We start from the raw sequence: 26,948 nt of genomic DNA, 5'->3' as shown, positions 1-26,948 counted from the left end.
AAAGCCAAACAACTCTGAAAGCAACGAAACAAGAAGTCTGATAACACCATAACCACCTGTCATCCCAGAGGACCCATGATCAAGTGTTCTATCTTTCCTCTGATAGAGAGGGATTCAGGATGCAGAATGAGATCTGGGGGATAGGGATGACCAATCTGTGATATGTTTTGCTTGACTCTGCATTACAATGAATTTCTTTTTCTTTCCCAATGGGATGGAGGTAACAGGGAGAGAAAATGGATTTCTGTTAATTAAAAATGTTAATTTTTTAAAAGAAAAATAACTTCTTCCCTAGGGGGAAAAACAATAGAAGTGACTAAAATGCCTATATCCTTTGACCCAAGGAGGTCAAACAACCCCATAAATACAAAAATGTTTACAGCATCAGATTTGTAGTAGCAAAAATCCAGAAATATAATAGATGGCCACTCATTGAGGATTGGCCAAATAAACTAAGGTACTTGAAGACAGTGTAATATGAATGTGATTTCAGAAAAGAAATGAATACGCAGAATACAAAGAAGTATCAGATAACTTATCTGAACTGATGCAAAGTGAATAAAGCAGAACAGAGACAAAAATATGTCACTATTAGTGGTGTAAAAGGAAAGAACCACCAAACAACTGAAATAGAGATGGAGACAGATGACCATGTTTGACTCGAAGAAGAACTTTGTGAATATAGTGTAGAAAAAAATCCTAAAGTTCAAGATTACAATGAAGGAAGAAGAAGAATTGTTTCCTTTAAAAAGGAAAATTCCCTTTGAACAAAGGGTCTCCAAATATATTTTATGGAAACGTGGTTTATGCCCACTTTTCAGAAGCACTCCCACTGTATGAAGCACACCCAGAGAACCAAAGCTTCCCCTGGCCAGCTGTTTTCTTTAGAGATGAATGGCCCTATGACAAGACTGTCAGCCTATTTAGAACCTGTCCTTGTGCTAACCAGTCATCTTCCACTAACCATGCCTTACCTAAAGGTCTGCAGTTCAACTTAGAGGGCCAGGTCCCATCCCCAACATTCTTAGGTGGTAGTATTGTTATTGTTGAGTTGTTTAAGTTGTGTCCAACATTTTGTGACCCCATTTAAAGTTTTCTTGGCAAAGATATTGGAGTAATTTGTCATTTCCTTCTCCTGATCTTTTTATAGATGAGTAAACTGAGGCAAACAGGGTTAAGTGATTTGCCCAGGGTCACATAGTGAGAAAGTATCTGAGGCTGGATTTAAACTCAGGTCTTCCTGATTCCAGGCCCAATGCTCTATCCACTGCCCCATATTAAGCACAATTCTAATAGCTTTCCAAATCTAGAGCCCTTAGCTTTCTCCCAGTTTGATAAGTGTTTGAGTATTTAACCATCTCCTAGGTTCCTGAGCAGAGTCTATAGAATCTGGAACATATTCCTACATGTAATTAATGATAAATATATCACCAGAACCACCCTGTCAGCACCCAACCCTCTTTCCATTTGGCAACAGTCTCACCTAGCTATGGGATTGCTACCTGGGCAGGGCTGGGGATGCTTTTGATTTGTAAGAGCAAGATATTTTGCTCACTGATTTAACCTTCTGTCTCTGTTTTGGTCAATAAATTTCATTCTCTCTCTTTCTATTTCTCTGTCTCTTTCTCTATGTCTCTTCCTCTCTGCTCCTTCTCTTCCTCCTTCCCTCTCCCCCCCCCACCTCTCTCTTTGTCTATCTGTGTCTCTCCCTGCTGGTTATTTTTGCCTGTTTAAATCCCCTTTCCCCTACACATGTGCTTGCGCGCGCGCACACACACACACACACACACACACACACACACACACACACACACACACCATATAAAAGTGATGGTAAGCATAGTGTGATCTGAAGGGCAGTAGAAAAGGTCACTTAGGTGCCCCCAAGATGCCTTTACCATGAAGGGCAAAGGAAATCACTACCTTGGAGAAACTATTATCTCAAATATATGAAAATTCCAATCAATTTCATTCAACAAATGTTGGTTAAGCATCTACTCTATATAAAGAACTATTCTAGATATTGGGGATACAAAGACTATCTCCAATTAGTGACCCATTAGTTGAGTTCTTCAGCCACCTAGTAGAACAGGGAGAAAATGGGGTTTAGGAAAGATAAGTATTTATACTTATCAAGACGGGAGAAAGCTCAACAGAGGTTCTTAAATTTTTTGTGTATACCATGGACCCCATTTGCCAGGTAGATAAAAGCAAGGGTTCTCTTCCCAGAATGTTTTTTAGATGAACAAAATAAAATACAAGGGATGGCAAAGGAAACCACTAATATTGAACTATATTTAACAGGGGGAAAAAAGCTCATCAACCCCAAGTTAAGAACCCCTAGTAGAGGGTGTGGGCTATATCTACAACTGATGGACGAGGATGTCATTCTTGAATGGAACAAGTGGGGTGAAAAAACTGATGAGTCCTGGTCCAACTAGGGAGAAGAGAAGGGCTACTAGCAGGGTGAGGAGGGACACTATGAAGAGGCACAAAAGAAGCACCAAAATGAGTAAGGATATTGATAAGGACAAAGTGTGTATTTCACAATTTTATGCCTTCTTCAAAGGTGTAGGACGTACTGCATACTCCAACAACCAATAAGTATTAAGTACCTATTGTGTACCTATTCCTGAATGGACACCTAGAATGCACAAAGCAATGAGAAAACATCTAGAGATTAGGGTAGTACTGGTAAAGTGTTGTAGGGACACTTCAGCAAAAGGCTTAAATGAAGGGAAATCTGTTTATAGGAGGGACAGGAGTAAGGCATTCAAAAGACTTGAATCAAAAGAGTGGGCAAAGTCAAGGAACTAGCAATGAGCAAGACACAAGCAGAGGAGAATAAGGCTAACAACTGGAGTAGACTATCTTTTTCAGGGAATACTGGGCAATGAGGTTGAAGAAATAGGATTGGAACAGATTATCAGGACCTTAAAAAAAAGAATGCGGTGATTGACGTAGATATACCAGGCTACAGGGAGCTTTAGTTGATTCTTGAACAAGGAAGTTAAATGATGAAAGTGATGCTTTGGGATGACCAGACTGGTGGTGGGACATGCCGTGCTGAAGTCAAGAAGACCAATATTTCCAATCATTTCAAAAGAAAGATACACAACTTCTGGACAAAGAGCCAGTGAAAACACTTATGCCAAAGAAGTCATTACAAAGGGATAGACTCAGGTACGGTCCTTGTCTGCTACCTGCTGCTGCCCATTCCTAAATATTGTGGCCTATCATATCACCATGAGCAAGCCATGGCAAACAGATGCCTTTCTCAGTGACTCAGTACCAAGTTACCCAATTTAGGAGCTGCTGCCAGAGGGAATCATTACTGCAAATTCACCAGACATTTTGGCCCTTAAATCTGCAAAGCTTTTGGACTTGGTTTTGTGGTCTATTCCTCCAGCCCACCCAGGGAAATAGGAAAGTGTGAGAATCCAGTTTGACTCCTGTTCTCAACCTCTCTGAGAAACCTAAATCAAGAATAAGGCCCTCGAGGCCAATCCCAGGAATTCAGAAATTGGTGACATTAATTTGTACCTGTCAGTGGCTTAGGAACCTTTAAGAAATCACAGAAATAGAATCAATCACCTATGGTTAGAACTAGAAACAACCTTGGAGGCCACGTAGGCCAAGCCCTCTCGTTTTACAGATGAGGAAATTCGAGATTCAACTGTGTGTGGCACTGTTATAGTGTGGGAGGGAAACTTCATCAAAAGCCTGCACTTGAGCAGAGCCCTGAGTGAAGGGAAATCTGTTGGTAGGAGGGGAAAAATATGGCATTCTTGCCATCCCAAGATGACAAAACTGGTTAGTGGCATATCGGGAGCCATAGCTTGAAACCAAAGGTCCTGACATCCAGTCCATAGTATGTCCTAGATAACTGAGAAAAGTTTTTCTAACAGGATACCATATAAGAAATATCCCAAACCTAGATAATACCAGGCTACATGTTATAGGGGGATAGGGCACTGGACTTGGTAACACATGCCATTCAACAAATGTTTATTAAACACCTACTATTTGCCTAGTACTATTAGCCTGCTAAGTCCTATCTATACAAAGGGAAAAATGAACCAGTCCTTGTCCCCAGAAAATTGCTTTGATGGGAGGAAATTGGGATCCCAATGTGCATGCAAGCAAAGAAATACAAAATATACACAAGGCATGGCACAGGAGTTTCAAAAGAGAGAGATTGTTCACACCTGAAGAGATCAGGAAAAAGCTTCATGTGCCTCCAAAGAAGGCACCAGAGGAGACTCATTCATTCAATCTCCCATTTTTCAAACCTTGATGCTCTCTATGACTCTTCTCTCTCCCTCCATTCTCAACAAGGTCATGTTCGTTCCACCCCCTTAATATCTCTCGACTCTATTACTTTTTTCCTATTCTTAAGATATCAGGCTACAGAGAGTCTTCCCTCCAAGATGATCCCCAATATACCCTGTTTGTAGGTAGTAATTTGCATGTTGGCTTACCTAGTCAAATGGGAGTTCCTTAGGGTTAAGGACCACATTTGGTTTTGCCTTTATTTGTATCCCTCCTACTTATCACAGTGCCTGACACCGATGCTTAATAAATGCTTACTGACTTGACCTACCATAATAAGATCTCATGACCACTTAACTGTATGACTATATGGTAGGATGTGCATACTGTTTGACATGCTTTTAAGTTGGGACTTTAGCCAGCCATTTCACCATCACTTAACCCAGTGCCTGGCACATAGAAGGCATTGAATAAATGTATTATTGAACTGACCTCTCAATGTCTGTTTCTTTCTGACACATAACCTCTCTCCAATCCCAAAGTCCATTCTCCTATGATTCTACTGCTGTCTCTTCCAGCAGTGCTTCGTGCCTCTCTCCTCTTTCTCCTCCAAATTGTTCTTCACAGACACAGCTACCAGATTCATCTTCTTTATGCATAATATGCTATTATTTTGCTCAAAAGCTTTTGATGACTCCGTATTGCCCAAGAGTAAAGGGAAAAATTTTGTTTCTAACATCCTGGGCCCTATTTCAGACTGATCTCATATCGTTATACTGCTAGACACCTCTGATCAAACTCAACTCCTCCCCATGACCCTGTGTGCTCTATATTTTCTTACCTATGAACTTTTATTCAGCTATTCTCTATGCCTGCAATACCCTCTACAAGCCTCCATAGGATGACAGGAGGAGGAGGAGAATGTGAGGGACTATAATAAAATGACTGATGCATAAGGGCATCAGCCGGAGTCAGACGAACAGCCCCCTGGCACTCCCTGAATGTTTGGCTTCCAAAACTGATCCTGGCTTCCCAGCAACCAGTTTCCCACTCGCCTCGGGCCCTTGGATCTTGGAGTGCCACAGATGTTCTGGGGATTACCCAGACCGGCTCATTCAGTTTAGGTCCTCTCCTTCCAACTCTGACCCCACCCTCCTTGGCTCCAGGTAGACATTTTTATTCCCCTCCTCCCCCAGCCGAGGATTTGCTTAATCACTGACACATGTTGGTCCTTCCTTGGCCAGAATGTTGCAGTTTCTACCCCCACTCCTTACCCCCATGACCTGTTGGATTCTTACCCATTCATTATAGCCCAACACAAATGCCATCTCTTTCAGTGTCCCTCCTCTCAACCTCCAACCCCTATAGGTGATGATCTTTCTTTCTTATATGCTAACCATGTAGTATTTTGTATTATAGCTATTTGTGTACATTCCTACAATTAGACTGGAAACTTCAGGAAGGTGAAGATGGTGCTTTAGCTAAACTTGGTATTTCACTGTCTAGCCTAGTTCTCTGTACACTAGAGATACCTAAGAAATACTTGGTAAATTAAATTTAATTTCAATAGACACAAAAAGGCTACACACACATTCCCCCATCCACCCACTCCCCCCAAAAATCTCTACCACCTGGAAAGCCATCATAATCAAAACATGAATTCAATTCCACAATCATCAATTACATACTGTATGCTAGTCATTATGCTTGGCACTGGAGATACAAACAAATGCAATTGCCCTCACCTTTAAGGAACTTACATAGTGTGGTGAAGAGTGCTAGATTTGAAATCAGAGCTCTTGGGTTAAATCCCACACCTGGTGATTTTAGGCAAGATGCTTAACCTCTCTGGATCTCTTTTCCACACCTGTCAAAATAGAGAGTAAGGCTAAATGGTTTCTAAAGGCCTTACTACATCTACAACTAGGCATTCCCTGATGCTGCTGGGGGCATCCCGCCTGCATACAAGGACGTCCTTTCTTTGTTCAAACTAAAGGAACTGGAGGAATGAGAGGAGGTCATACCAAGGAACTGCTGAGCTGGACCTTAGAGAAAGATGATGATTCTGAAGGGAAGGATTAAGAGGGAAACCAGCTTAGGCAGTGACATGCACAGAGAGGGGAGGGGGATAGTTGAGTTTAGTTTAATCAGGGTTTGTGGCTGCAGAAGATCCCCATTATCTGGAGGCTTATATCCAGCCTCTATACCCCACTCATCATTGAAATTTTAAAATGCCCTTAACTCACGGATATCCTTGAGAAACAAGACAATGAGCTGTGAAAGAAATGGAACCATCTAAATATCAACTATGGACCACTGGACAATTTCAGGATTGTGGTAAAAATGCTTCTTTTTGTGGAAGAGGCACAGATGTTGCTCCAGCTGCTCGTATGAGATGACCAGGAAATACCCCCCTTCATCCGCCAACTAGAGGTAGGATCTGTCTATTTTAAACCCTAGCATAGAGGGGAAAGTATAGAATCTCTGAAGGAAAAGTTGAAGAAGTTCTGGACTTCAGGCTACCAGCACCCAGACTCTTACAGGTGAAAAAGGAACTAGGTGGAAATATCTACTACCACTGCGAGGAATCCAACAGCCCTGCAGGTTCTCTCTTCTACCTCTTGGAATTCCCAGCTCCATTCCAAGCTCACCAACCTCATACAGGGCCTTTCCTGGTCTCCATTGACCAGTAGATGTTGGCCTTCTTTCCACAATCTGTAGTCTAAGTGGGTAGCCTAGAACCATGAGAGGTTCGGTCACTTGCTTATAGGTATCTAACCAATATGAGTCAAAAGTGAGACTTGAATCTTGATTCTCCTGGCTCTAAGACCTATTGATAACTGCCACTTCACATTAGTTCTCACTGTGATCACATATAAGGCTCTTCTTTATGTGAATAGTACTTTCTCTGTCTTAGAAAAAAATGTGTATGTTCCTAACCTCTCTGGGCTGGACTGGATGACTTCCAAAGTCCCTTAGAACAATTATTTTTTGAGATCAGAGGCTTTTAACTTGAGATCCTATTCTGTGGATAGATGTCAGGGATCCTTATGAACCTGGATGATAAAAATATTGCCCCCTTATTTTCACTAACATCTAACTGAAGTTTAGCATTCATTCAGTTATGTAAAAACTATTCCAAGAAGGGGTCCGTAGGCTTCTCCCGGTCACCACCAAAGGAGTCCATGACATAAAAAGAGTTAAGAATCCTTGCTCTAGGTTTGTGACCTTATGAATTAAATAGTAGAGTCCAAAGCAAGGTTTCTTCTTCAGAGACTGTGGAGGAGAAAGGGAAAGAAAAGAGAGAAGGGGGAAATCTATAGCCTGTTTTCTTTTCCTAAAAGTGAAATGTCCCAGAAAAGACAGATGATGATTAGCACAGAAATTTGTTGTTTCTCAGGCCTTGTTTTTTGACTTTGGATGGGGGAGCAGAGAGTTTGTGTTTACCACCAGAGGAGAGAAGTGAGCTCTAATCAAAAACTCCATTTTAAAGTTGCTGGTGCCCAGGAATTCTCGCATACCATTCTGTCAGCATTAAATGTTTTCATGCCTTGCTCAGCATTTTCTGCCTTTACCTGGGAGACTCTGGATTCCTTGGCCTCCCAGGAGGCACCCTCCCACTCCCAATTTGCCTCCCCAGAAGCAAAGGGCCATCAATTTCCCAAGAAAGTTTCAGGCTCCTCTGTTTTCTAGGCCAACCACTCTGGGCAGGAGCCTCTCAGACTGCCCTCTGTATGACTGGATGGTGTCATCGTGTTTTTGTAGAAGGCTTTTTCATCATGCAAGAAATATGTGAGCGCAGATTGAAGTGGGTTCTGGACGTCAAGGAGGGTAATGTCTGTTGGTGTGTTTGACACACACAGAATCTGGGCCAACACAGAAATATTCACATTAGCCTTCTACTAATGAGAGGGTGTCGTCAACACTGCCACCCCAAGTCCAAAGAGAAGAGGCAAGAGGACTTCATCTTGATTTGGCCAGATGTTGGCAAGATGAATAGTCTCTAAGTGAACTGGGACATATTCAAATGGATTGATTTGGCAGTCTGGAGCAATTTAAGTTTCCAAAGTGAACAGAGAGTTGAAAGTCAAAAAATAGTCAGTTCCTGAGTGAGCTCCCATCAAAGTCCACTGGCTTGGTTACTACCACAGCACTTCAATGGGGCTGGAGTTACCCTTTCCAACTGTGTCTGTGGATGCAAGCCCAGTGACAATGGTGAACAAAAGAAATGACATTTTCCAAAAGACATGGGGGAATTCTTTTTCAAATTCTTAATGATCACAGAGCACAGTGATCTCCTATGCCCTCTAAATATCCCATGGAGGCAGAAAGGATTCTAACCTATTATCCCACTAAACAGACAAGAAACTGCAGCACACCAGCATTACATTATAGGCCTCAGGTAATCCTATAGGACTGGAGTGGAAAGCTTGCTTAAAAAAGTAAGATTTGCTATACAAATGACATGAAGCATCTTCTCCATTTGTCTATTTCCCTTTTCTGATTTTTTGGGGGGTGGGTCTTGGTTCTATCACAAGGACCTAGTTTAGACCTTGCCCTAAAATATTCCTATTCTTCCATTCTTGAGTACCTAATCACTACCCTGTAAACAATTAGTTGATGAAGTCAATAGAGGGTATAGGAGATCACTGTGCTCTGTGATCAGTAAGAGGCAATTAATGAGATCTGTGACTATGCTGATGCACATTTACTATAAATTTAGTCTAAACAATAGAAAGAGCATTAGATTTGGAGCCTGAGAGATCTGGCTTCAAATTCCAACTCAGCTATTTAGCAGTTATCTGACTTTGAGAGCATCTCTTATTTCCCATGTGTATTAGTTTACTCATCTGTCAAAGAAGAGGGCTGGACTAGCTGTCCTCTGAGGGCCTTTTCCAACTCTAAACCCAAGACATTATGGAACCAGGGTTGAATGGACTGCCCATGTAGACACGGCCCTGTGTCTTCATCTGGTATCAAAAATGTCTTCAAAAAAAGGGCAAGGAAAGTTAAGGCAAGGTCAGAGCATGTTCCCAGACTCCTCCTGGTTTCACTTGGACAACTTTTCCTTCCAAAGAAGGATGTTTAATGAGGACTTTCCCATTTACTGTTTCAAGGACAGAAGTGCCAACTTTTCCATTGGAGAAGAGCTATGGGGCAGGAGCTTGCCAGCCAGAACTGCCAAAGGAAATGACATCAATAAGACCTCTGAGGATCAGTGGGACTCCCAAGTAGCCAACTAGATAGTCAGACATTGAACTGGAATGCAGGTGGGTGGGGCTCATAGCTCCAAGGCCATGGACCCAATAGGCAGTCCTCATGAAATAAACAAGCACTTTCATTGGCTACTGTATTGATGTTGTCAAAGCTTCTGGCCAATGGCATGGGGCCTAAGCAAATGTTGGCTTGGCTGGCCAGGTCACTAAAATGAATTGGGCAAGACTGAGAAACAGCCTTGCCAGGTGGTTCATTAACACCAAAGATGTCAGGAGGAGCAGAAATCCTAGGATATTATTGATGGCTCATGAATTATTGCTCTTGAAGAGGAAGGCATCTCAGTACAAATGAGAAGGTAGAGAAAATGTAGCTTGAAATCCTTGGGGTGATGGGGAAACCAAACACAATACCCCTATCATGTTCGACTTGGAATCAGGAAGACCTAGGTTCAAATGATGCCTCTGGCATCTGCTAGTCTAGTGGTATTACCCTGGGCCAGTCACATAACTTCTCTGAGCCTCAGGCTTCTCATCTGTAATATGAGCATCATGGAACCTATAGTACCTGCCTGTTCTGAGGCTTAGCTGATTTGTTTTCTAATAAAACATTTTGCAACCTTCAAAATGCTACAGAGATTTCAGCTTGTCAGTATATTTCACAGTATGGCAGAAAGAGCAGTGAGTGAAAGACATGGAGGTTTGGATCATCATTCTGGCTCTGAGGCCCACTTACTGTGTCAGCTAGGCCAAGGTTCTTTCTCTCTCTGTGCCTCATTTTCCTCATCTGTTAAATGGAAATAATAATACTAAAATAGCCCTTTTGTACCATAAGAGATTTATACATCAATAAAAAATGAAGGAGATGTAGCTGCCATTTGGAAAACCTGAACAGGTGTAAGGTTTTATTATCTCCCTTGTGTTGGCACACTTGGAATTGGCTGCTGACTGGCTGAGTAGAGGTCGAACCAAAAGTTAGTCCAGAGGCCATCTAGTCCAATTTCTTTATTTTTAAAGATTAAAGGGCCAGAAGCCCATAATGGGGGAAATTACTTGGCAAGGGTCACACAGTCAATCAAGTGCATTATTAAGTCCCTTCTCACTTAGTCAATGTCTGAGGAGAGATTAGAACCTGGTTCATCCGACTTCAAAACTAAAATTCTTTTAATCTTTCCACCGTAGCAGGTTTCCTTTCACCAAAAAGATAGAAAAGAAGATGCCCAGACCACTGGATAGAGGCCGTGGACTAGAGGCTCACAGCATGATGGCTAGGCAGGAATGGGTTAGCAGATGCATTGTAGAAATACATGCATCTTGACACAATCCCAGACTCATTAGAGTTGAACTCATTCACAGAATGTATGCCCTTTGAACTCTGCCACCTAAACAGATACCAGCCTGAGATCAATGGTAATTCCTTCTGGGTCAGTCAAAAAGAAAGTGAATTCCTTTCATTTTCCCCTCTCCATTTTCCTTCAGGGAAATGAAACCCAAAAGGAACTAGCAAGTCCCACAATCCAAATCCCCTCATTTTATGCCTGAGCAAACCCAAGCTGGTCAATATTTGCACAGCTCATCAAAGTGCATGAAACTCATGATTGTAATCTCTCATGAAGATGGCCCTCACTAACTCTGACTCTGGGATCACTTAGGCAGGGGTTGGATCTATACCACTCCTGAAACAAGGGTCGGTGGAGCAAATTCAAAGCAGAAGCAATCCTGAAAGAAATGTTTTCATCCATTTTTCATACTTAGATGTATCAGTTTGAACACAATGTGCTAATTGCAAACACAAATCTATTCAAGAACAGGTGTTGAATAAAAAGAAAGGTGGACCTATTAAGCAGCTAGAAGCAAGAATAACAGATGGACCTCCTGAGAGCTCTGTTGGTATCCAGGAAATACTGAAAAACCAAAAAGACCGTCTCTATCTTAGGGGTTAGATTCAAGGATTTAATATGGAAAATAATTGCAATGGATGAGAAAATATGGGTGAACTACAGTCTGCTGATCTAGAATACCCACCCCGCATGGATATCCTATTTTTAAAAAATCAAAATAACAGTAGTACTAATAAGTGGTGGCTACCTCAAAAAAAGTTAATATCATCTTGTGCTTCAGTAAAAGGGATATGGAGAACAAGAATTGGAGGTTATAATTCCAATAGACTTTGCCCTTGTCAGATCGTACCTGGTATATCATGGTCTGTTCTGGGTGGAATGGTTTAAGAAAGACAGTGATAAACTTGCAAACATTCTGAGAAAAGCAATCAGGATGGTAAAGGGTCTTGAGTCCAAGTCATAGGAGAATTGGTTGAAGGAAATTGGCATGTCTAGCCAAGAAAAGAGAAGACTTTTGGCAAAGTAATTGCTGTCTTCAATTATTTGGAGGACTGTCATACAGAAGAGAGATTGAATTTGTTCTGTCTGCTTTTAGAGAGAAAAGTAAGGAATGATGAATAGAAAATACAAATTTAATCCAACCATTATTCCCAATGCACTTGTTATATGCTAGATACCATATCAAAGTCTGGTTATAGAAAGACCAAAAAAATGAAATCAGCCCCTTCCCTAAAAGAGCTTACATTCTACTGGGAAGATGGGCAAACTGTTATAGGGGAAATTATCCTAATAATTAGAGTTGTCTGAAAATTTATTGAACTCTCACTTGAAAGGAGTAAGTGCCCCTTCATTGACATCTTCAGGCAAAGGTTGGCTGAGCACTTCATAGGGATATTTTAGAGGGGATTTCCTTCCATGTATGGCTTGGATTAGATGGATGGCCTCAAAAACCTTTTCCACTGAAATGTTGTGATTCTCACATAGCTTCATCTTCAGTTGTCTCACCACAATGATCTCCACACACAAATACATGCTTCATCAATACAGCTAACATTTCTCTAAATAAATCATATAGGAATAGTGACACACTGGCCGAGTCCATGGCACTGGAGATGGGTTGGGGCATGGGGTGATTATTTTTGTTGGAAACCCTATTGTTCTCAATGATGAGACAAGTATACTCTGTAGATAGTCTCCAGAGTCTTTGGCAGCATAGGATTGAGAGTGATGTGGTTATCCAAGGTTGGAGGGGCTATTTCCATATCATGCATTTCAATAACAAACTCATTTCTAAACATTTAATTTAGTCCTGCAGACAAGTCACATGCTGTTTCCCTGTAACACTTAATGAAGACAGATTTGGTAAAGAAACTATTTATTTATGTAAAATTTTTACATCCTCTAGCTCCCTTAAGTATCAAAAAGAATTGAATGTTAGATTTATAATTACTGTGGGTTTTTTTGTAAAATAGAAAAAAAAAGAAAAATCGTATACAGCAAAGAACATTTCCATAAATCATGTCTGTGATTGAAAAAATATGGGCCTAACAGACTCTGGTCTACTCCATCCTGCATCTGTTTCCCATATACAAATGTGTCAGGTTTACATAAACCACACTGATAAAGATGAAGAATAAGAGAAGAAAAAGATAAAAATAGCCCCAACTCTATCAGTAACACATCTTTTATTATTGTAATATAGGGTACCACTACAATCAATCACATCACATAGTTTTCACTGGTTAGTAATTCAACTATTGGAAAGGAAGAAAAACAACTTTTCTCCTTTGATTCAACGTGCCAAACATCAATTCACGAGGTGCCTACAATGTCCCAGCAATATTGCTGGATACTAGAGATTTCAAGGTGAAAAAATTACACAAATTTCAGGCCTCATGTTGTTTCTTGTAAACTGATCTTTTATCCCTAATTCTTTCTAAGATGGCAGAGGAAGAAAGAAGCAAACAATCTCATGTGTTTTGATTTCTTGGGATGAATAGCATCCCAAAATCAACACCTCACAACTCTAAAATTAAAGATACCCAGGAAATGTTTCATGAAAAAAAAATGGGCATGACAAAAGACCAAAAAAGTGGTGTAGACTTACAGAAGTAAGAGATTAAGAAGAGGTGGCAAGAATAAACAGACCAATACAAGAAAAATCTTAACATCACTGATAACCAGGATCCGGTGGTTACTGATCTAGAGCCATACATCCTAGATAACAAAGTCAAGAGGGTGTTAGGAAGCATTGCTCCCAATAAGGCCAGTGGAGGTTACGGAATTCCAGCTGATCTATTTAAAATTCTAAAAGATGAAGCTGTTAAAGTGCTGTACTCAATTCGCCAGCAAATTTGGAAAACTCCATAGTGACTACCTGATTGGAAAAAGATCAATTTACATCCCAATCCTAAAGAATGGCAACACCAAAGAATGTTCAAATTGCTGAATAATTGCCCTCATTTCACACACCAGCAAGGTTATCCTTTAAAATCTGCAAATTGGGCTTTAGCAATATGGGAATTTAGGATTGTCAGATCAAGCTGGTATGTAAAGAAGCAGAAAAACTAGAAACCAAATTGGCAGCATTTGCTGGATTGTAAAGAAAGCTAAGGATCTTCAGAGAAGCATCTACTTTGGTTTCACTGACTATACTGAAGCCTTTGCTTCTGTGCATCACAACAAAATGCAGAAAGTTCTCAAAGACATGGGAGTACCAGAGGATCTTACTTGTTTCCTGGGGAATCTGTATGTGGCCAAGAAGCAATGATTAGAACTAAACATGGAGCAACTGAATGGTTTAAGATTGGAAAAGAAGCATGACATGGCTGTATGTTGAATCAACATATCCAGTAAGATATGTTGTCATCTTATTTAACTCATATGCAGAGTACAACATGTGAAATCCCAGGCTAGATGAATCAAACACTGAAATGAAGGCTGCTGGGAGAAATATCAACAATTTCAGATATGTAGGTGATACCACTCAGATGGCAGAAAGTGAAGAAGAACTAAGAAGCTTCTTGATAAGGATGAAAGAAGAGAGTTTAAAGCTGATTTGAAGCTTATCATAGAAAAAATAATGAAGATCTTGGCAACTGCTCCCAGAACTCCCTAGCAAATAGAGAGAGAAGAAATGAATCAGTATCAGATTTTATATTCTTGGGCTCAAAGATCACTGCAGATGACAACAGCAGTCATGAAATTAAAAGATGCTTACTTCAGGGGCGGCTAGGTGGCGCAGTGGATAAAGCACCGGCCCTTGATTCAGGAGTACCTGAGTTCAAATCCGGCCTCAGACACTTGACACTTACTAGCTGTGTGACCCTGGGCAAGTCACTTAACCTCCATTGCCCCGCAAAAAAAAACAAAACAAAACAAAGATGCTTGCTTCTTGGGAGGGAAGTTTGGACAAATCTGGAAGCATACTCAAAAGCAGAGATATCAACTTGCTAACAGAGGGATATAAAGTCAAAACTATAGTTTTTTCAGTAGTAATGTAGGACTGTGAGAGGTGGATTATAAAAATTTAAAAAAAACCTGAGTGCTACAGATTCAGTGCTTTCAAATAGTGCTGCTAGAGAAGATATTTGAGAGTCCCTTGGACATCAAGGAGATAAAATTAATCAATATTTAAAGAAAGTAACTCAGGATATTCATTGAAAAGTAGAAAACTGAAGTTAAAGCATAAATACTTTGGCCTCATAATGAGAAGACAAGACTCATGGGAAAAGACCTTGATGTTGGGAAAGATTAAAGGAAAAAGGAAAAACAGGGATGTCAGAGGATGAGAGAGATAGATAGAGTCATAGAAGCAATAAACATGAGCTTTGACAGACTTTAGGAGATAGTGAAGGATGAGATTGGTGTGCTATGGTCTACAGGGTCACAAAGAGGAATACATGGCTGAATGACTGAACAACAACGTATACAACTCAGAAGGGACAAGAAGAAAGGGATCGTATGCATGCTGAAGCCTTGGGAATGTCTCACATTAAAGATCTTCCAAGTCCATTGATATGCAGGAAATGAGAACATTCAGAATGCCAGAAAAATGTCTTTTTTAAAAACCAAGACCAACTTTAAGACCACCTAATCAAACTCCCTAATTTGAAAAGATGATGAAACTCTTCTCTGGCTTGCCTAAATAACCTGACCACATTACTCAGCAGTCACTAGTTGAGCTAGAACTAGAAACAAAGGCCTTTAACTTTCAGTCAAGCCTTTGCTCCACTAAAGATCCTTTCTATTGTAGTTGTGCTTTGGCTAAAATCATAACTTTATTTTGGATGGATTGTATATAAATGCAATTGCTATCCATAATAACCTGCTTTGTAAGAGAGGTTACGAAACCCAACACAATTCCTTAGGACTCAGCTCAAATCTCACCTTTTGTAGGAATGTCTTTCTCAGTCTCCTTCCCCTCTGACCCCCAATTACAGCTGTCTTCCCTTTGAGAAATTAATAAATGTTTATTAATTGACTATTGACAGAAGCAGGATTCTCTGCTGGTGATGAGGTCTTCCTGATATTCCTGTTTGTAGCTGACATTGTATTGATTACATAAAGACCCAGACCTTGAACTACTTAGAGGAGCTCAATGAGAAATCCAAAGAATTTAGCCTAAGAAACCACAGAGGAAAAACAAGGAGGATGAAAAGTGCCAAGTGTCTAGAGCAGACTATGACATAGCTGGATGACTAATCCACAGGACAAGCCCAACAGTTTACATATCTTGGCCAAGCACTGCAGATAAGAGTGAGCTCAGCAGAATACACTAAGAAGAGGTGAATGAGCTAAAATCACCTTTGGGAAATTATGGAGCCCTTTTGATGATCCCAAGCTAATTCATAACATGAAAAAAATTATGTTTATGAGGTCAAGGGACACAAATGAGGAACAGAAAGAGTGGGAGGAGGAAAAGGGAAAAAAGTAGATGATGATGGTGGTGGTGGTGGTGTGGTAATGATACTGATGACTATGGATGACATACACATGAACAATATGTTGAAAAATAATTAAATTATTGTCATGTGAAACATATGTGTGTATGTGCATGTAAAGATGGAAGGGTTTATGATGCCAATTCAGAACCAGGCTATCACTACCAGATACCACTGAAGAGTTATCCTTCAGTAGCTCAGGCTTATTGATCAATGTAGATTATGTAAGGAAATAATAGAAACTGTGCAATGTATATCTGCAGGCTATAAACTTTTGACTACTACTAAATACCTAGAAAGACAGGAACAGTGTCTAAAATTATCAGCTAGATGGCACAGTGGGTAAAGCACTGGCCCTGGATTCAGGAGGACCTGAGTTCAAATATGACCTCAGACACTTGACACTTACTAGCTGTGTGACCCTGGGCAAGTCACTTAACCCTGATTGCCCCACAAAAAAAGAAATCATCATCTTCCATTGGCTGAAAGACAACACATTCTCAGAGTGCAAGTTGATTTCTCTAAAATCCTTGAGAACTCAATCAATAAACCATTATCACAGAAATGGTTGTTTATCCAAATTCCCTCAAATATGAATCACTCAGACATTAATCCATAAAAATTTAAGAATAATGTTTTAATAGATGTTTCTACCTCAAATACTAATAACCTGAAAGCTACATTGAGTATAAAGGTTTCAAAAGATGGAGACCTAGTAGAGGAAATCAAAATCCCATGGAACAGGATGAGGCATACATCATTTCATTCCTCTTGCTTTCTACTGGACTTGTACTGAAACTGCTCTTTGTGAGCCTCAGGAGAATGAACTGACATATTAATGTTTTTTTCTACCTACAAAAAGTAGCAGCTTTATTCCCTGTTGCAAGTTTGAAGAATTGGTCCAAGAACCCATCATTCCTTGCTTGTAGTATTGCAATAGCCTTCTCATTGATTTCCTGGACTCAAGTCTCCCCCCCCATTCCAAACCATCTTCAACACAGCTGCCAAAACAATATTTCCACAGCACAAGTCTAAAAACATCATACCTCCCCTCCCCACCCCCAACACCCAATAAACTCCATTGGCTCTTCATTACTCTACAGTCAAATCTCAAATTTTGGTTTTAGTATTTAAAGTCCCAAATAGGTACCTTTACACATTGCCATTCATTTTTCTGAGTTCTTCTACTTTGTGCTCTCTACTACATAACCACATTGGCTTCTTGGTTTTTCTCATAGCTGACATTCCATCTCCTGACTTTTTACTGACTGCCTCCCATGACTGAAATGTTCTTCCTCTTTATCTTCAACTCTGAGCTTCTTTGGCTTCTTTCAAAACTCAATGCCCTTGGGCAGCTAGGTGGCACAGTGGATAGAGCACCAGCCCTGGATTCAGGAGGACCTGAGTTCAAATCTGGCCTCAGACACTTGACACTTATTAGCTGTGTGACCCTGGGCAAGTCACTTAACCCCAATTGCCTCAGCAAAAAAAAAAAAAAAAAAAAAAAAAACACCTCAATGCCCACCTTCCACAATAGGTCTTTCCTGGTTTTCTTCCTGTTTTCCCCCACTCCTTACCCTCCACTTCCCCCTTCAGCTGCTAATATTTCTGTGGGCTTATTTTGTATCCTGCAACTCTTCTAATGTAGTTAATTATTTCAAGTAGCTTTTTAGTTGATTCTCTAAGTATAACATTATATCACCTGCAAAGAATGATAGTTTTGTTTCCTCATTACCTATTCTAATTCCTTTAATTTATTTTTCTTCCCTTATTGCTATAGCTAACATTTCTAATACAATATTAAATAATAGTCATAATGGTCATCCTTGATTTACCCTGATTGTATTGGAAAGGCTTTTAATTTATCCCCATTACATGTAATGCTTGCTGATGGTCTTGGATAAATAGTACTTATTTTAAGGTAAGCTCTTTTTATTCCTATGTTCTCTAGTGCTTTTAATAGGAATGGGTGCTGTATTTTGTCAAAGGCCTTTTCTGCATCTATTGAGATAGTCATATGATTTCTGTTGCTTTTGTTATTGATATGGTTGATTATACTGATAGTTTTCCTAATATGGAACCAGCCTTGCATTCTTGGTATAAATCCCGCCTGGACATAGTATATGATCTTTGTGATATATTTCTGTAATATATTGCTAGGATTTTATTTAAAAATTTTCCATCAATAATCATTAGTGAAATTGGTCTATGATTTTCTTTCTCTGTTTTTGCTTTCCCTGGTTTTGGTATCAGCACCATATTTGTCTCATAAAAGGAGTTTGGTAGGACTTCACTTATTTTTTCAAATAATTTATATAGTATTAGGATTAATTGTTCTTTAAATGTCTGGTAGAATTCACTTGTGAATCCATATGGTTCTGGATATTTTTTCTTTGAAAGTTCATAGTATTTCTGCATTACCTCCTATTTACCGTGTATATAACTCTTTTGTACATAGTTGTCTATATTAGAATGAGAACCTTGTGGATCTGACCATGTGTTTGTTTTTCCTTATATCCCAGGCACTTGGCACATAACAAGCTTTTAATAATTGCTTGAAGACTGACAGAAAATTAAGTATAAACAAATAATAGCAGGACAGCATCCTGTCCCCAAACTCTTTCTATCTTAATGTCATCAAAAATGAGAAAAAAAATGAGATGGATAATTATCATCACCTTAGGGTAGAAGCTGGGCAGCATATTATTGCGGGTTACAGCAATTCACACCAACAGAATAGCTAGCTAGATCAGGTTGCCAGAATTACACACTGGAATTTTGTTATCCTTCATTTACTGAAAAAATTAAAAAAGGGAAATCCTTATATTAAAATGTAGACCTCACAATGTCCTTGAGGATTCCAAAGATAAACTGAAGTGGAACCAAATCATTTTCACAGACAGAACTATTGCCTGCAATCCCGGGATGTGACCCTATTCCATAGACATTTAAGAATGATGTTTTTAATAGATGTCTCCATGCTAAATATTCCTAACCTACTCATAACCTCCATTGTATGTAGAATGAAAAGGTCAAAATATAAAGAATTTGAGAAACAAATGAAAACCATGTGGGAACAGATGAAAGGACAGACCATGCCCATTGTTGTGTCTGCCATTTGATTTGGCCCAAAGAGGCTTTGAGGGAGCATCCATAGGATGATCTGACTGCCCAGTACTGTTAGTCAATTACAAACAAAAAAATCATGCTATTCCCCCCAGACAATAAACCACCAATTACTAAATATAAAAGAGGATAGAAATATGTCCCTGGACTATTCGTCTCTGAACTATGTTGAATATAAAATGAGAATCAGCATGAGGAGAAGATGAAAAAAGATAAACATCTACAGAGTTTTTTTAAAGTTTACAGAACACTTGACAAGTATTATCTTATTTAAGCCTCACAATAAACAGGATTTATCAGACTACCAATAAGTAGCATAAAGGACAACAATGAGAAGTGATTGCAAAAGAAGGAGGCACACTCAGATTGCCAGAAAAAGTGGCACAAATGTGTAGCATGCTACACCTGCACCCATCTGGCATCAAGAGAACCATAGATATGTGCATGATAGAGGGACATCCTATGAATGGAGATAAGGAGGAAAACACAGATTAGAGGCAAACAGGATGAGGAGGCATGAACAGGTCGCCCCCTTTTTATTAGACTTAGATACATCAATAAATTGAAGTATTCTGGCTTCTCGCTGACTTGAATTCTACCTTGATTTTGGATTAACCATCAATTTATGCTCTAATGCATTTAATTAAAGTTTCTCTCTCCCTGCTTCTCCACCTCTCAGACTCCCTGAGTCATTAATACAAAGCCTTACTTGATCTGGGCAAAGATTCTAGTTTTGAAATTATGGAGTAAATTTTCCCCTATTGTAATGCAAATAACCTTAGAGTGATTTATGCTTTGCCACATATTTGAATGTTTAAATGTCATGATTTTTCAAGCCTTTCCCTTATATGTAGCTTTAGCTAGGAGAATGATCACATAAATTATTCTAATTATGTTCTATATCAGTTTTTATGTGCCTAGCATTTTACATATACCTTCAAAAGAGATTTTTTTTTTCCTTTTTTCATTCTTAAAGGGTGACTCAATGTGAAAGCATTCTGTCCCCCTTGCTTTTGTCTCTTTGGGGAGTAATTCTGGGTTTGCAAGATGATTTTTTAAGCTTCCAATTGCAATCACTAAATATGCTCACCAATGTTAGTGGCAAAAGCAAAGATTGAAATCACAAAGTTCTCTGTTCCTATGTGATCACATTTGCTTCCTATTCACTATATTCATTGGCAAGCATACAAGCATCATCAGTAGAGGAATCAGGCTCAGTCAATAGACAATTTATTGCCCAGAATCATCCAGAGATATTGACACTGAACACATGAAATTTCTGATAGAGTGGTGATTGTACAAGAATCAGTGTCTTATCCTGCTGCTTTGCATCAGAAATCTCCATCCTTTCTTCCTCTCTTGCCATCCACCTGCCCTAGAAAATTGACAGTAGGGAGCTAACAGTCCTAATGTGTTAAAATTAGCCAAAATTTATCCAGAGTACTGGATTTGGTTCTCGGCGGCCCAGTTTAGGAATTGGGTAGATTTTACAAAAGTGTAGGTCTGACTATCTCATCTTTTTCCCCTAATCAATAAACTAGTAGATCCTTTTATCTCTAGGATAATGTATAAATTCCTCTGTTTAGCATTTAAAGCTCTTCTCATCTCTACCCCTTCCTTCTTTTCTAGTCTGATTACATCTTACTGCCCTCCATATTCTCTGCAGTCCAGCCACACTGACCTACTCACTGTTCCTTATACTTTCTAACACCCATTCCTTTGTACTTGTTGTCCCCCTGCCTGGAATGTGTTTCTTTCTTGTTAGTACTTCCTGGAATCCCAGGATTCTTCAAGACTCATCTCAAGTCTTCTATACTGAGGCCTTCCTTTCCTGGTCTGCCTATTGGCAGAACATTTCCATCCAAGGTTGCTGTATATCTCATTTAGAGATGTATCGGATATACTGATATCTATTTACACTATTTTCATTATAATGGAACTCATTGGAGGGCAGGGATTTATCACGTTCTGTATTTGTATATCCAGCACTAAGCACAGTTTCTGTCATATATCAGCACTTAATATATGCTTGTGGATTGATTGAAGCCATTGGGATTGTTTTCCCTGGAGAAGAGAAGTCTTGGAGAAAGGGAGAAAAGGAAGTAAAGTTATAACTGTTACTTTTAAGTACGTGAAGGGCCATCCTGTGGAAGAGGGATGAGATATGTCCTGCATGTCCTCCATTGAGAGAACAGAACAATGATGCCTATTTGCTGCAGAGAAACAAAAGTCAGCTTCCTTTAAGAGTTGTCCAGAAGTAAGAAGGACTGCCTGGGAAGATGCTAGTTACTCTAGCATCAGAGGTCTTCAGGCAAAGCATGTTAGGTATGTTATAGAGAGGCTTCTTTTGCTTCTCATATGGGATGGAATAGATGTTCTCAAAAGATTGTTTACAAACCTGCCCTTCTGTGACTGTAATCACAGTATGCCCTCCCGTGCCATGGTGAGATTCATTCATTCCACTTGGAAAGAAGTTAAGGATTCTGATCCATGCAATGACCAATATAAACTCCAGAGAATTGATGGAGTATGCTGTCCTTTCCTAACATAGGGGGATGAATTCAAGGCACAGTAATTGCACATTTGAGGACATGGTAAATATCTGGCTTAACTATGCTTATTTGTTTAAAAGATTGTGTTTTTCTTTTTTAGCATTATTATTATCTTGGAGAGGGAGATTTGGGGAAAAGAGGGAACTAGTGATAGTATTGCCAAAAGAATAAAGAGAAGAGAAACAAAAGAGAGTAATTGAAACAATTTGTTCAAATGCACAGAAGGGGACGGGATGAAGTCAAGAGGGAAATGGACAAGCAGGACAGCTGTGAAACTGACATGTTGGATTTCTTATATGTGTTTTTATGGCATGTTATTTATCTGGAAAGCCAGGCTTGCACATAGAATTCTCTTTTTCTGCTCTACACCATAAATGGAACTGTTTCCTCTTCATATCTTTTTTTTGGGGGGGGGGGAGGGAGAAATTCTTAAATTCAGAATTATTATTTTTAAATATTTACTTGGTTCAAAGAATCACAAAATCAATCAAAAGTCCTGAAAATCAGAAAGGAAATTAAGTGAGGTCGTGTAGTTGAATAATAACTGCATAGGCAGGAATTTCCTCTACACAATTCCTGCTCGGGGCTTATGCAGACTCCATTGAATCCCTCAGGTGATAAGGAGCTCCCTATCTCCCAGGGTAGCCCATTCTATCTTGGAACTGCTGTGTTAGGAATTTTTTTGTTTTGCTTTGTTTTTCCTCCTGATGTCCTGTCTAATTTGGTCTCTGAACAACTATCACCCATTACTACTAATTTGAACAGCTGGGTGGTGCAATGAATGGAGAAAGTACCAAGCTTGGAATCAGGAAGTGCTAAGGTCAAATCTATCCTCAAACAACATGACCCTGGGCAAGTCATTTAATGCCTGCCTCAGTTTTCTCAACTGTCAAGTGGGATTTATAACATCACCACCCTCCCAGGTAGAGAGGATCAAATGAAATAATCATTGTAAAGTGCTTAGCACAGCATCTGGCAAACAATAGAGGCTATGGAAATGCCTCTTAGTTTTCCTCTCCCTTCCCTGTCCTCTGGGTCAAATCAGTAAGAGATAGAGCATTGAAATTAGAGGTTAGAAGACCTGAATTCTAATCCCGACCTTGATTTGTATAAACTGTTTGACCCTGGATAGTAATCTAAGCTTTCTGGATCTTCCGAGTTCTCTAGGACTTCTAATGTGAAGAGTTTGTCAGACTCCAAATCCCACAATCTACTGCCTTTACTCTTCCTCATGTGCTGCTGAACAGAGAGAGAGCGCGCGCGTGAGAGAGAGAGAGAGAGAGAGAGAGAGAGAGAGAGAGAGAGAGAGAGAGAGAGAGCGAGAGCGCGAGAGAGAGAGAGAGAGAGAGAGCGAGAGAGAGAGAGCGAGAGAGAGAGAGAGAGAGAGCGAGAGAGAGAGAGAGAGAGAGCGAGAGAGAAAGAGAATCATGAATTTGGGGAGTTCACAGGGTCCTCTACAAGCTGATGTCACCCCGCCTCAGCCTGTTTCATGCTCATCCTTTCTCACCTCCCTAACAACCTCATTATCCCACTCACCACAGAAGCTATTCCACACCTTTTCACCCCTCCTAAAGCCTTCCTTAGTTCCCCCTTTGCCTGCCCTTCTCAGGTAGGAATCCTGCTTCATAGTTTCCTGAAAACAAATGAGAACACTCACCAACAGTTCCCTCTCCTCCCTCCTGCTTCTTCCCCACTACTCAGTGCCTTCTTCCATTGTCTTCTTCCTTCACCCCTGTCTCAGATGAAGTGGTGGCCCTTCTTCCCAAGGCAAGCCCTTCTACATACACAAATGATCCCTCTCAACTGAGATTCTCTAGAACATCATCCCCTTTGTCATCCCTTGCTGTTTAGTCATGTCCAACTCGCCATGACCCCATTTGGGTTTTCTTGGCAAAGATACTGGACTGGTTTGCTATTTCCTTCTCCAGCTTGTTTTTCAAATGAGGAAACTGAAGCAAACAGGATTAAATGATCTGCCCTGGGTCACACAAGCTAGTAATTATCTGAGACTAGATTTGGACTCAGGTCTTCCTGTCTCCAGTCCTAGGTTCTGTCCTTTACCATCCCTATTTTCTCAATAATTTTCAGTCTCTCCCCATTTACTGCCTAGCAGATGGCAGTGGCCCAGTGGATAGAGTGCTGGTCTTGGAATCAATAAGATCTATATTCAAATCCTGATTCAGACACTTAGTAGCTATGTGATTCTGGGTAAGTCACTTAATGTCTGCCTGCCTGGGTTTGCTGATCTTTAAAGAGGGAATAATAATAATAGGACTTCACTGGGAGATGTATGTGTATATATATATATATATATGTATGTATATACACATACACATCCAAATATATTATATTATATATAGTTATATACATATGTGTGTGTATATAAAATGTGCTTTGAAAACTTTAGAGAACCATACAAGTGCTAGCTACCATCATCACTTGCTGCTTCCCTGTTACCTGTTACCTACAAACATGCCCATATCTCCCCATTAGTAAAAAAGAAAAAAGAAAAGAAAAAGAAATAAAAAACAAAATCTCCCTTGATCTAACTCTTTCCACTAATTCTCATTCCTCACCTCACCTCTCTTCTCCCTGAGCACTTTGGCTTTTCTCTTTCTCTCCATCTTTTAGAGCAATGTCTGGCATGTAAGAAGGGCTTAACAAATATTTGTTGACGCCTCTGTAATCTTCAAGATCCTTTACAGCTTGCTCCTCATGATCATGTGCCCATTACTGAGCCTCATCCATCAGATAGGGCAACACCTATTTCAGAAGAGGGTTGCTGTGAGAACACTGTGCCAATTTGCAAGAATACAATTTTCAGAACTGGCATAATGTAAATCACTATCAGCTTTTACCACATCTCACAGAATCACAGTTTTTTTGAATCAAAAAGAACACCACCCTCTCCCTCACAGCAGCTGGTTAGTTCAACCTGAAAAAGAACCCCTGGACAAGTGACCAGACAGCCTTGAATACTTCCACAGATGAGGAACTCACCACCTCCTTAGTCCCTTCTACTTTGAGACCCCTCGAATTGCCAGGAAGTTATTTTTGGTTTTGGTTTTCTCTGACTTCATCACTAATTTGGCCTTCCCATCATTTCCCCCAGTGCTTTCACTTCTGTCTACTGGGGCGACACAGATCAAATCAAATCTGTCTTCCATGTGACAACCTGTTCCCTTCTCGCTTATTAAATTCAGTGATCATTATAATTAGCAATCCTAATTTAAGTGATCTTAAGCTCTTGCATGACTCTACCTCTAACTTTCTCTTCTCCATATGAAGCATTTCCCATTGGCCCATCCATCCTGTGAGCATTTAGCATATCTCACTAATGGACAAACCAAGGGAGTGAGGTAGCTTTGTCTGATCCTCAAATAGAGTCATCTTCACCCCATTGCATTTTTATTGGGATCAATATGGAAAATAAAAGGTTTCCATTTTTTTCTAACTAACCTAAACAACCTGAATAAAGTACAAGGGTCCTGTTTTGGTCTTTGGATAGGCACACCCAGAAGGCACATCAAAAACTACAGCACTATCTCAAAACTAACCAAATAAATCTCAGATGATTACTGGGATGACCAGTGAAGAGAGAAGCCTCTTGTCCTTATTTCTACATCATGAAAATCAATCTATCAGCAAGCATTTATTAAGCACTTACTACATGCCATTTACTTTGCTAGGGGACAAGTATAGAAGAACAACAGGAAAACAGACCCTGCCTTCAAGGAGCTTACATTCCATTGGGCAAAATGTCGTGTAAACACATAAGTGTCTAGAAAACACATGCAAAATAATCATAATTTCAGTGGAATTCAGAGCAGGGCACTAACAGCTGTGGGAGCCAGGAAAGATTTCCTATAAAAGGCAGCACTGGAGTTGAACTTTGAAGGAAGTCAGAGATTCTAAGAAGCAAAGACACAGAAAGAAAATATTCCAGTCATGAAGTACAGGTAGTGCAAAAGTGCAGAGATGGGAGATGGGCTGCCACATGTGCCCAGCATCAAGAATGAGTGCTAGTGGGCAGCTGGTGGCGCAGTGGATGGAGCACCAGCCCTGGATTCAGGAGGACCCAAGTTCAAATCCGGTCTCAGACACTTGACACTTACTCTTACTAGCTGTGTGACCCTGGGCAAGTCACTTAACCCTGATTGCCCTTCCAAAAAAATGAGTGCTAGTTTTGGAAGTCCTAGACTTGAGTTTGAATCCGGCTTCTGCTACTTAAAGACCTGTGAGGCCCCAAGTAAGTGAGTTGACCTTCCCAGGCCTCATGTTCATTAACTATAAAATGAGATTGGATTACATGTCTCCCAAGGCCTCTTTCAATTCTGAACCTATCCTCTGATTGTCCTCTGTCTACTCATGTGAAGACCCTTCCTTCACTGTCAGCCCTGCCCCCCATTCCCTAATGATTTTCTCTGCACTTAAGGCTCACTAACCCATTAAGATGTCAGCCCAAACATTCCTGTATTCCACTATCTAGAAATGTTTACAGAGGAAGACTCAAAAATCACAAATTCTAACCTTGCCAAACATTCCTGGTCAGGGAGGGAGTGGGAGAGAACCCTGTTCCCTAAGGCCTTTTGCATTCTTTCAGCTCTGACATGCTAGATGTTACAAATGTTGATTTCATACCCTAATTCTTCTCTCTCTCCCAATGGTAGAAGCTTAGCATCACCTCCATAACCTGGGGTGGTGTTCTGTCTACCAGACCTGCTATCCTTCTGCGTGAAATCAATGCTTCCACCTCAGTCCTCAATGTTGTCCTTGGACCAATAGCCTCCAGTGGGAAGATTCACAAAAGCCAGCTGAAAAGAGCCCCACCTTTATCTGGCTCACAGATATATACATCCATTAGGCAGAAGGACAACTTGGAGGTGAGCTGGGGAGACATACAATCACAAAGGCTTTGGAAGCAGCCAGCTTTGATTGGTCAACTTTACGCCATAGTCTCCTTGATCACCCCAGTGGAGAAACAGGAAGATAGAAAGCTGG

The sequence above is a fragment of the Dromiciops gliroides genome, chromosome 1 (assembly GCF_019393635.1).
Source record: "Dromiciops gliroides isolate mDroGli1 chromosome 1, mDroGli1.pri, whole genome shotgun sequence".
NCBI classification, from domain to species: Eukaryota; Metazoa; Chordata; class Mammalia; order Microbiotheria; family Microbiotheriidae; genus Dromiciops; species Dromiciops gliroides.
This window is presented reverse-complemented; position numbering follows the sequence as displayed.